The following is a 12,163-nucleotide window of genomic DNA, read 5'->3' on the forward strand; positions in this document are numbered from 1 at the left end:
CTGACTCATTTGAAAAGACCCTGATGCTGGGAAAGATTGAAGGTTGGAGGAGAAGGGGATGACAGAGGATGAGATGGTTGGATGGTGTCACCGACTCACTGGACATCAGCTTGGGTAAACTCAGGGAGTTAGTGATGGACTTGGAGGCCTGGGGTCCATGGGGTCTATGCTGGCATCCATGGGGTTGCAAAGAGTCGGATCTGACTGAGCAACTGAACTGAACCACTTTAAAAATGGCATTGAATTTTTTAAGTTTCCCATTTTTCATTGTTTGTATATAGATTTACAGCTGACTTTTGTACTTTGAGCTTGAATCCTGTGATCTTACTGAATTATTAGTTTTAAATCCTTTTTGTAGAATTCTCAGCATAATCTATATGTACAATCATGTCATTTCTTTACAGATAGTTTTACCTCTTCCTTTGCTATCTGTACACCTTTTAGTTATTTTTTTTTCTTGTCATACTGTAGTATTTAGGACTAACTGTACTTAGTTACATGAAGTTACAGTTCAGATGTCCTTGGCTTGTTGTGTGTCTGAGAAGAAATATTATTTGATGTTATACATATATAGGCTTTTTATAATGATAGAGATCAAATTGAAGACAATTTTATTTTATTCTATTTCTAGACTACTAGGAAATCATATCACAATTGATAATTGAATTTGTTCAAATGTCTTGCTGCATTTATCATATGTTCATACAGTTTTCTCATTTATTCTGTCTATACAGTGATTTGCATTGATTGATTTTTAAATATTTAATTTTGTATTTCACAAATAAGCCTTGATAGGTGGTTCATGAACCATTTTATGCATTGTTGGATTTAGATTGCTAACAATCTATTGATGGTTTTGCATCTCTGTTAATGAAACATATTAGTTTCTAGTTCCCAGTATCAGAATAACACTATCTGGTTAGGCTACTTACTCTTCAGTACGTTGCATTCCACTAACACAAAGTTCCTTGTGGTCCCTTGAACATCGTATCCTGTTTCTAATGTCTATTCCTTACCTCATGGTATTCTTTCTGCTGAAAGTCTCATCTATGTCCCTTTGGCTGAATTCTGCATTCTTTAAGACTTCTAAATCCGTCCCAGACTAGATTACCCAGTGACAAGTATTTCTTCTTACCTTTAATCTATCTCTAATGGTGTCCAGTTGACTGCTTATGTCCCTTTCTCATTCACTGATGGCTCATATGGTAAAGAATCTGCCTGCAATGCAGGAGGCTTGGGTTCAATCCCTGGGTCAGGAAGATTCCCTGCAGAAGGGAATGGCTACCCTCTTCAGTATTCTTGCCTGGAGAATTCCATGGACAGAGGAGCCTGGTGGGCTACAGTTCATGGGGTAGCAAAGAATCAGACACAACTGAGTGACTGACACTCAACACATTCATTAGAATGTCATGTCCTTGAGAGAATGGAACAAAATCTACTCATGGTTGAAAAAGCAGCAGAAGATGATATTAATTAAAAATGAATAAATTAAAGAATAAATGACTAGGAGATGCTATTTCTTGGGGAGTGGAAAGATAATTTAAATTCGTGTAATGCAAAAAATTGCTAAGAACAATTTTAATTATAAGGAATATCAAAATTTGGCAGAAAAATGTGGAAATCACATTAATATGGCTTCAAGACATTAAATGATTGTAATATAAATTATTTCTGAATTTCATATAAATGTAAAATGATACATTAAATTTACTTGATCTATATGTTTTGAAATGCTTTTTGGAGCAAAAAGATTTCTGTTGAAATTTCAGCATCTAAAATAATTTTCTGTTATTACAAACTATAAGTTTCTATACCTGGAAAATTTTTATATACCTATTTTGAAGCACAATATTTTTAAAGATATACTTGTGACATTATTGTTTTTATTCAACTTTTTTGTCACCTTTAAAAGATCATAATTATTCAAAATCTGTTGGTGATTTCATTATTCAAAACCTGAGTTGAGGATTCCAGTATATTTCTGTACCTCATGGAATGTTATTTGAGGATATTGTTCTTTTTATTTTGGTTAAAATCTTAAAAGTTTTTCCTGTTATTGGCATTAATATATTTGCCATGCGTTTTATTAAAACCATAAGAAACTTAACTACAAAATACTTTTAAAATATTTTTCTTTCCTTCCCACAGTGTCTCTTAGTTTTTGCATGATTGTTTTGCTATATGTTTCATAAAATATATTCTGATGCTTGTGCATGTAACAAAATATGACTTACTGATTGCCAATTCCGGTGTTTTCTGTCAGTCTTGATTCTGCTCAATTTAACAGTGGCCTTGCATATAGCCAGTCACAATGCTCTTATCACTTGACTTCACGGGGTAGCAGTGACTTCGCATCTTGCATCGTATCTTTCCAATCATCCTTTTTTGCCTGTGTAGCAAAGACAGTTCCTAGGATTCCTAATATGCCACTTAGAGTATATAATTAATGGCAAGGACTGGTTGAAGCACCATGGGGGCTCCTCAATCATTGCTGAGTCCCTTGAACTCACTGTCTATACAGGACTTAATAGTAATAGATGAACAGGGAGCATTAGATAAAGAAAGAATATGTCATTTGATCTTAATTAATTTCCTCATAAATATTCCACATTCAGAATTCTGGATTTTTATTCCTGAAGTAGATAGTGGTTTCTATTTCAGGATAGTTTTTATATTATAAGAGAAAAAGCCTAGATTGTCCCTCAGCTGGTGAAGATTTTAGAATACATACATGTCAGATACTAACCAATTTAATGAAATTAATGCTTTGGTCTCATGTACAACAGGACAGTGCTTATATATTAAAGATGGCAAAAAAAAAAAAAGTGCACTCAGAATCAAAGCATGCTGGACCAGAAAAAGTCAGTTATCAGAGGTTATATATTTTTTCCTCTTTAATAAATATTATATATACATGTATTCTCCAATTTTCAAGTTGGCCTTTCAACTGTAATATGATATGTACACCACAATGAGTAGCTCAATTTAATCATCTAATTTCTAAGAGTTTTCAAAGACAAATTATTCTGTTAAATGATTCAAATGATACAATGTATATAACTTTTTAATCAATCAGCTAAGCTCCTTGAGATATTTGGATTTACCAAGATTGCAAAGATATTAAAGAATGAAATAGACTGATATTGAAATTTCTTCATTTTCACTTCCTAAATTCCCTTATCAATTCAATCAGCAATCGTAAGGTATTGAGTTTATTGACATCCCCAGTAGATTTGAAGAATTTGTGAAAATTATTTTGGAAACACAGCATTTATGAAACAGAAAGGACAGAATACAAACATTAGAAGAATGTTCGAAAAATAGTTCTTCCATATTGCTGTGGACCTAGTCCCAAATATGGAACTATGTGCTCAGTGTTGAGAAGTGAATAGTAGATGTGTGTGTGTGTATGTGTGTGTGTGTGTTTGTGTGTGTATAGAGTGGTGCAGGATCCCATAGCCCTTTTCCCTATGTCCTCAGCCTGCCTTTTTTTTTTTTTTTCTGTAGAAAAACTAGCCCAAGAATAAGTTTAATCAGAGAAGTGAGAAAATAAAGATGCAAAGGAAATCAATCAAATAGGACAAAAAAAATAATAATTTAGTCATTAAACAAAGTCAAGGACCTTTAGTTTCTTCTTAAGGGCTACAGATAATACTGTGAGCCATATCCTGTGAGCTGTCTTATAGATACTGAAACCCCCACCAGATGGAAGACTTTAACTACATGATGACTAGACTGAAGCCATGACATAAGCTGCCGCAATTCCAAGAACTGGCCTCAGAGAAAACGGAAGTCGCTGACTTTGGAACTGAAGATTTACTGCTCTTAAAACAATCAAGATAATGCTGATCAGCCCATCAGGGATCAGTTGATTTGACCAATTTCAAGATGACTGTCAGAGCTGACTGTGCTGTTTCTGCATGTAGCCCCCTCCCTCTGCCTATAAAAGTTCTTACTCCCTGGTTGTCAGTGTGGGGAGTCACCCTTTGGAAATGGTGGTTCACCCACCAGCCTCTCTTTTGCCAGCCTCTGAAAAAGAGCAAGCTTTCCTTTCCACCAACCTTGCCTCTTTGTTGACTTTAGAGCAGCCAGCAGACAACCCCCAATTCTGGTAACAGTTTTTTGGCACCCAAAGTGGGACTGCAGTGTTCTAGCAGTGTCTGGGTCCTCCAGGTTCCCTGGAGTAAAGCCACCAGCTGCAGCAATGTGCCAGGATGGTGATGAGAACAGTTTGGGGCTCCCAAGGCGTGGTTGCTGTGCTCTCGCGACATTTGGCTCCCGGGATTTCCAGGGTAAAGCGGCTGCTCCCTGCAGTGCGAGGGGATGGTGGCCATGAACCCAGTGCTTCGTGATGACTAGCTGGCCCTGAGAGAGTGAGAGAGTTGGCGGGATACTCCTAGCAGATGCCGAGACCATTTGTTTTGAGGATCCTCCCTGTTTCTTCTTTGCTCAGCACTGCTGCCAACTTAGAATTTTCCCGGGTGAAACAGAAAGATGCATCTAGATGAGTCGACGAGCTACAAGACCTAGTAAGTCCAGCAGTTCCCTATCCCCCCACCCCCGCTCCAGGGGAAATGTCTATTTTGAGCATGAAGTTCTATTGGGGTATTTTGCCAGTTGGTTCTGATGTGTGTCTTCTATTGAGGACAATTTGTGTTGCGAACGTATTTGTTTGGACTTTGTATGAGTCACATCTTGAAGAACTGACAATTCTGTCTGCTGGTGTGCGAATATGTATTCCATTTGTATAATGGTATCCTCGTTGTCTTTTGTAAAATGGGAAACGCAGGTTCTTTTCATTAGAAAAATTTAAGCTAGGAAATTATGATTAAAGAAAGGATTTTTAATTTTTCTTAACATTGTGTAGCTAACAGTGCTCTTTAGATTCCAGAGAAGATTGGTTAAGATGAAACTCTTTTGAAACTCCAAAACTGGATCTTTTTGTCTACGCAGTTAGAGAAACCTAGCTTGATAAAGTACTTTCTTCAAAATTCTGACCTCAAGAGACTAAAAATATACCTAGGAGAAAGTTTGAAGTTAACTCCTCTCATCCTTGAAATACAAACACAGTCCACTTTTCCCGAGACTTCAGCCTTAGTTGAAGAAAAGAGGGTTTGGGTTTATAAAACACCCATCTGGTACCATCTTAAAGAGAAATTGTGCTATAAGAAAAATGTATTTTCTTGGGGGTTATGAAATATGTTAAGTTTGTCAATCAGAAAATGCTAGTATATAAGCTCAATTACATGTTTCTTGTTTTTTGTTAAGGTTTTTAAGGGTTAGAAATTTCAATATATAAAAATGGTAAGGGAAACACTTCAGAATGCAAAGCAAATAGAATATGTATTGTTGGTGAGACGAAGTATAAAGAATGGAGATTATTTTTATTGAGAAAAGTGATAATTTTATTTTTCATTTGGTTATTTCTGGATGGGGGTTGAATAATCTTGATATAGAATGTGTGGTAGATGGTTTGTAAGAGAGGAACTTTGAGAAAAGAATTTTGCCTCTTGTCAGGAATGATTAAGCTTAGACTGAATTTAATTAGGTAAATGAATTTTCTTATTAACAGCAAACTGCTGTGACACTGATTTTTTTTTTTTTTTTTTCTGTTATGAGAACAAAGTTCTCCTGGAATATTGAGCTGCTTTTGATAACAGAGAATTCTAATGGAAAGTTATTGTTTTGCTGCTAACCATATTTTTGACCCAGTGTTCAGGATGCAAAAAAATTGTCTAGTGAAGTTGTCACAGAGTATATAACGGCTTATGATGTGTATCACTGCTGGCTTTAAGTTTATTGCTTGAAGCACATGTACAATGTTTGTGAAGCAATTGGGTATAGCTGATAAAATATGTACCTATAAAATATTTCCCCATCAACATAAACGTCTATACTTGTTTGTCATGTCTGATTAGTTTTCCCCAATGTGTATAGGTAGGCAAATATATAAACAAAAATATAGACCTAGTACTAAGAGACATGAATGGACCCAGATCAGGCAACTGAACCACTCCAGCAATGTCGGAAAAATATATTGACTATCAATGATATCTATGGAAAGATTTGCAATTAAAAGATGAACATGATTTTTAAAAATGCTTACATATTGAAGTATGGGAAGTCATTTTGAATTATACATTGTTTAATTTGGACTAACCAAGCAGCCTATTAAACATACACTGCACATATACTTTAACCACTAAGAAAAAATACATTCAGAGAATAGTACAAAAATGGATTTTGATTGTCATCCTCATTGTAATCTGCTAAATTTGAAATGTTTGTTCAGGTGTTATGACAAAGCAATTAAATAGAGAGGTAATGTCTTCCTAATACAAAATACTGATTCTAAGCCTGGAACTTGATATTTTTCCCCCAACTTTATGTCCATTTCAGCAAAAAATAGCCAAATGGTCATTGTCTCATTCTCTCAAAGAATTGGGGAAAATTGAAGCAGAAATGCAAACTGAAACTGCATTCCTCTGCCAAACTGATGACTAATGTCTCTCTCCAAAACGTTACTCCCTTTTTTCCTGCACTTGTTCTTTTTCAAGAATGAGGGGTGTCAAAGGAAAGGGGAGACTAAAACAGAGCAGGACCCTATGGTCCGTCCCCCAGGTCCTCATCCTACCTTTCATCTGTGGGAGACTGTAACCGAAGAATAAGTTTAATCAGAGAAGTGAGAAAATACAAAAGCAAAGGAAAACAGTCAGACAGGACAAAACAATAATGGTTTATCAATAAGCAAAGTCAGGGACCTTTAGTTCTTCCTCAAGAGCTGTAGATAATATTCGCAGCCGTATCCTATGAGCCGTCTTACAGACAGTAAAACCTTCACCAGGTGGAAAAAGTTAATTACATGATGACCAGGCTGGAGCCATGACATAAGCCACCACAGTTCGAAGAACTGGCCTCAGAGAAATGGGAACAAACTGATCCTGGAACTGCAGATTAACTGTTCTTTAAACAATCAAGATGATGCTGATCAGACCACCGCGTGACCAATTTCAAGATGACTGTCAAAGTCGACTGTGCTATTTCTGCATGTACCAACCCCCTCCCTCTGCCAAAAAAAGCTCTTACCCACTGTTTGATGGGGTGGGGAGCTGGCCTTTGAACATGAGTTCACCCCCAACTCCTCTTTTGACAGCCTCTGAAAATAAGCAAACTTCTCTTTCCACCAGCCTTGGCTCTTTATTGGCTTTAGAGCAGTGAGCAGCAGGAGGACCCCACTTCTGGCAACAGTTTTTGGCACCCAGTGTGGGGCATCTGTGTTGCAGCAGTATTTGGGTTCTCCAGGTTTCCTGGAGTAAAGTCACTGGCCACGGCAATGTGCAGGGTGCTGAAGACACCTATAGGATGAATGTTTGAAAAGCTTTTGTGTGATTAACTGGGAAAGTTCTTTGAAGTCTAAGGAATTCTCCAACCTCACAACAACCAGACCTGAACTGCACATAATTGTCAGGTCAGAATGAATGTAGGAAGTATCTCAAAAACTTTCCTGCAAACCATCATGATCTATACCCTGGAGGTCAGAATGAGGTCTTCATGATCAAAGGATAAAGCTTTAGTGGCTAGAAGCAGTGGCAGAGGCGAGCGGGAGGAGGATAATTAAATACTTGAAAGTCTGGACTTGAAAAAATGGAAAAAGGAGCCTGTGGTGAGGAGTTGGAGCAGCAGAGGGTCAGAGTACAAGAAAGCATTCTGAAATTGCAAGAATCCCAAGGGGCTGATATTCCTCGGGACATGGAAAACTGCTATGAGATTTTAGGGTTTGAAAACTAATGTGGTAATCAGCCTGAAACTCTTATACGAGAACTTCCATGACTCGGTGGGGAGCATATCTGGCTACTAGAAGTAGCTGAAGAAAACCCTTTCTATGGGAAAGAATCAGACTTGCTCCCATAGACTAAGCTTTATATACAAGAATAATTTATCCAAGAGAGTGGATATATGTACCTTTGTAGCTGATTCACTTCACTGTACAGAAGGAACTAACACAGCATTATAAAGCAATAATACTCCAATTTTTTTAATGTCAAAAAATGCCAACCTGCCATACAGACCAGTAGATATCTATGAAAATATTTAGAGTAACACACTTTGTAATGAAAAAAACCCTCCTTTTAAAACCCTTTGCCAGGAAATTTGAAAAGTAAACACTGGAAAACAATACAGCAGTAAAAATCAATGGGCTCCATAGCATCACAGACTTAATGGACATGAATCTGAGCAAACTCCAGGAGACAGTGGAGAACAGAGAAGCCTGGCACGCATGGGGTCACAGAGAGACATTACTTAGTGACTGAACAATAGCAACATCTGTTTTCAGCAAGACGGTTGGATCTTACTAACCTTATATTACAAGAAGCCAAGTATTTCATTCAAGAAGGGAAGACTTCTTAGTCAAACCAATAGTCAAGCCAAGGTTCCCTCTCAGAAAAACTAGAAAAGCTGTGTATAAAGCAATAATCATTTTCTTGAAGACATTTGAGAGCTAACAAGCAGTAAAAATCATAAGGATAACATCCACTAAAATGCAAAGCAAGCAAGAGAGGTCAGCCTAGCTTTCGGGGCCACCTTTTTCAGAAGAGTGGCTGCCAGTTCTGGAATAGGATGCTGGGCAATGAGAAACCACTCAGAGAGCTTAGTTCTGTCAAATTCTTGGGAGTAATAAAAGCAGAGTCTAGAGTTTGCCAAAACTGGAGAGAAGCAGAGACAGAAAGAGAGTGAGTGAGGGAAAGAGAGAGAAAGAGACAGAGAGACATAACTAAACAGTGAGAAAATCTGGTTAAATCCCTGAACCAGAATAGATGGTCACTCAAAACATAGGAATATGTGCTAACTAAGAAATATATGCTTACTTGAAAATGTCCTTGAAACAAAAATTAAATGAATATTTGACGTGTAGAGACATCAGGTGTCTTCTATAAGCAGAAGGAAAACAACAACATGGAAATATGAAGATGAAGGCAGAAATGAAAAGGAATGGAAAATAGAAGCTTGTGGGTGACTCTAAATGAGTGTGTGAAGCAAAATATATGTTGTCTTACTCTGAGTGTGTGTGTGTGTATAGTAAAAGGAATAAGAACATGTAAACTCTGAGGGGAATGAGTAGTTAACACATTCTAAGATATTTGCATTAGCCAGGGGAAAACTGAAAAAGTCGATTTTTCCTAGGTCAAGTATGTATATTCTTGTATGTATATATTTCTAGGATGACCAATAAGGAGAGTGTGGAAGAGTGATAGCCATCATAACTATTTTTAGGAAGTAGAAAATACACAAATCACCTAAAGCAGGCAGTCTTAAATATAAGCTACTTGCAAGAGACAGTTGAAATACACCTTCAAAAAGGTTCAAAAGGTTGAAGAGAAAATAATGAAAATATATATACCATACAGGATATGAGCCAAAGGAGAGCTTACATAACTATGTTAATGTCTAACAAATTAGAATTTAAATCAATAAAAAACATTTAAAGGAATAAAATGATAATTTATAGTTAAATAATTTAGTTTACCAGTTGTATGTAAGAATTATAAATTTGTATGCTCTATACACCGCTTCAAGGATCACAATCTTGTTGTGGTGAAGGGGATTGCATAACTCAATGAAGCTAAGAGCCATGGTGTCCAATATACTACTGGAGAAGAGTGGAGGGCAAATTTTAATAGCTGCAGAAAGGATGAAGCAGCTGGACCAAAGCAGAAATGATGTTCAGTTGTGAATGTGTCTGGTGGTGAAAATAATATCCAATGCTGTAAAGAACAGTATTGTATAGGAACCCAGAATGTTAGGTCCATGAATCAAGGCAAATTGGATGTGGTGAAGCAGAAGATGGAAAGAGTGAACATTAATATCTTAGGAATCAGTGAACTAAAATTGATGTGAAAGGTGGGAATTTAATTCAGAAGGCCATTATATCTACTACTGTGGACAAGAATCCCTTAGAAGAAATGAAGTAACCCTCATAGTCAGCAGAAGAGTCTGAAATGCAGTACGTGGGTGCAATATCAAAGTAACAGAATGATCTCAGTTTGTTTCCAATTACTATTCAACATCATAGTAATCCAAGTCTATAAATTAAAAGACACTTGTTCCTTAGAAGAAAAGCTATGACCAACCTAGACAGCATATTAAAAAGCAGAGACATTACTTTCCCAACAAAGGTCCGTCTAGTCAAAACTATAGTTTTTCCAGTAGTCATGTATGGATGTGAGAGGTGGACCATAAAGAAAGCTGAGCACAGAAGAATTGATGCTTTTGAACTGTGGTGTTGGAGAAGACTCTTGAGAGTCCCTTGGACTGCAAGGAGATAAAACGTCTATCCTAAAGGAAATCAGTCCTGAATATTCACTGAAAGGACTGATGCTGAAGCTGAAACTCCAATACTTTGGTCACCTGATGCGAAGAACTCACTCATTGGAGAAGACCCCAATGCTGGGAAAGATTGAAAGCAGGAGGAGAAGGGAATGACAGAGGATGAGATGGTTGGATGCTATCATCAAGTCAATGGACATGAGCAAGCTCCCGGAGTTGGCGATGGGGCAGGGAAACCTGGCATGCTGCAGTCAATGATGTCACAAAGAGTCGGACACGACTGAGTGACTGAACTGAAGTGATGTCCCCACCACTGACGCCCAAGAAACTGAAGTTGACCAGTTCTATGAAGACTTACAAATCCTTCTAGAAGTAACACCAAAAAAGATTTGCATCATGATATCTTTTGCATCATAGGAGAGTGGAACACAAAAGTAGGAAGTCAAAGGACTTATCTAGATTAATGCTAAGTTTGGTCCTAGAATACAAAATGAAGCAGTGCAAAGGTTAACAAAGTTTCACCAGGAGAACACACTGCTCATAGCAAACACCCTCTGAAAAGACCACACAAGAAGAGACTCTACACATCAACATCACCAGATGGTCAATACCAAATCAGACTGATTATATTCTTTGCAGCCAAAGATGGAGAAGCTCTATACAGTCAGCAAAATCAAGACCTGTAATTGACTGTGACTCAGATCATGAGCTTCTTACTGCACAGTGCTGGCTTAAATTGAAGAAAGGAGGGAAAACCACCAGGCCATTCAGATATGACCTAAATCAAATCCCTTATGATTGTACAGTGGAGGTGATGAATAGATGCAAGACACTCAGTGTGGTAGAAAGAGTGCCCGAAGAACTGTGAACAGAGGTTGGTAACATTGTACAGGAGGTGGTGACCAAAACCATCCCCCCAAAAATAAATGCAATAAAGCATAGTCATTGTATGAGGAGGCTTTACAAATAGCTGAGGAAGGAAGAGAAGCAAAAGATAAAGGAGAAAGGGAAAGATATACCCAACTGAGGGCTTCCTATGTGGCACTAGTGTTAAAGAATGTGTCTGCCAATGCAGGAGACTTAAGACACGCAGGTTCAATCCCTGGATCAAGAAGATCTGAAGGAGGGCATGGCAACCCACTCCAGTATTCTCGCCTGGAGAATCCCATGGACAGAGGAGCCTGGCAGGGTACAGTCCATAGGACAGCAAAGAGTCTTACACAACTGAAGTGACTTAGCATGCACACACGCATACCCAGCTAAATGCAGAGTTCCAGAGAAGAGCAGGGAGAGACAAGAAGGCCTTCTTAAATGAAGAATGCAAAGAAATAGAGGAAAACAGTGGAATAGGAAAGACTAGAAATCTTGGCAAGAAAATTGGAGATATCAAGGGAACATTTCATGCGAGGATGGTCATGATAAAAGACAGAAATGGTAAGGACCTAACAGAATCATAAGAGATTAAGAAGAGATAGCAGAATACACAGAAGAACTATACAAAAATGTCTTAATGACCCAGATAACCATGATGGTGTCGGCACTCACCCAGAGCCAGACATCCTGGAGTGTGAAGTCAAGTGGGCATTAGAAAGCATTACTACAAGCAAAGTTAGTGCAGGTAATGGATTTCCACCTGTGCTATTTCAAATCCTAAATGATGATTCTGTTAAAGTGCTACACTCAGTATGTCAGAAAATCTGGAAAATTTAGCAATGGCCACAGGACAAGAAAAATTCAGTTTTCATTCCAATCCCAAAGTAGGACAATGCCAAAGAATGTTCGAACTACCATGCAGTTGTGCTATTTCACATACTAATGAGGTTACACCTAAAATCCT

The sequence above is a fragment of the Cervus canadensis genome, chromosome 13, assembly GCF_019320065.1.
Source record: "Cervus canadensis isolate Bull #8, Minnesota chromosome 13, ASM1932006v1, whole genome shotgun sequence".
In the NCBI taxonomy this organism is placed as follows: Eukaryota; Metazoa; Chordata; class Mammalia; order Artiodactyla; family Cervidae; genus Cervus; species Cervus canadensis.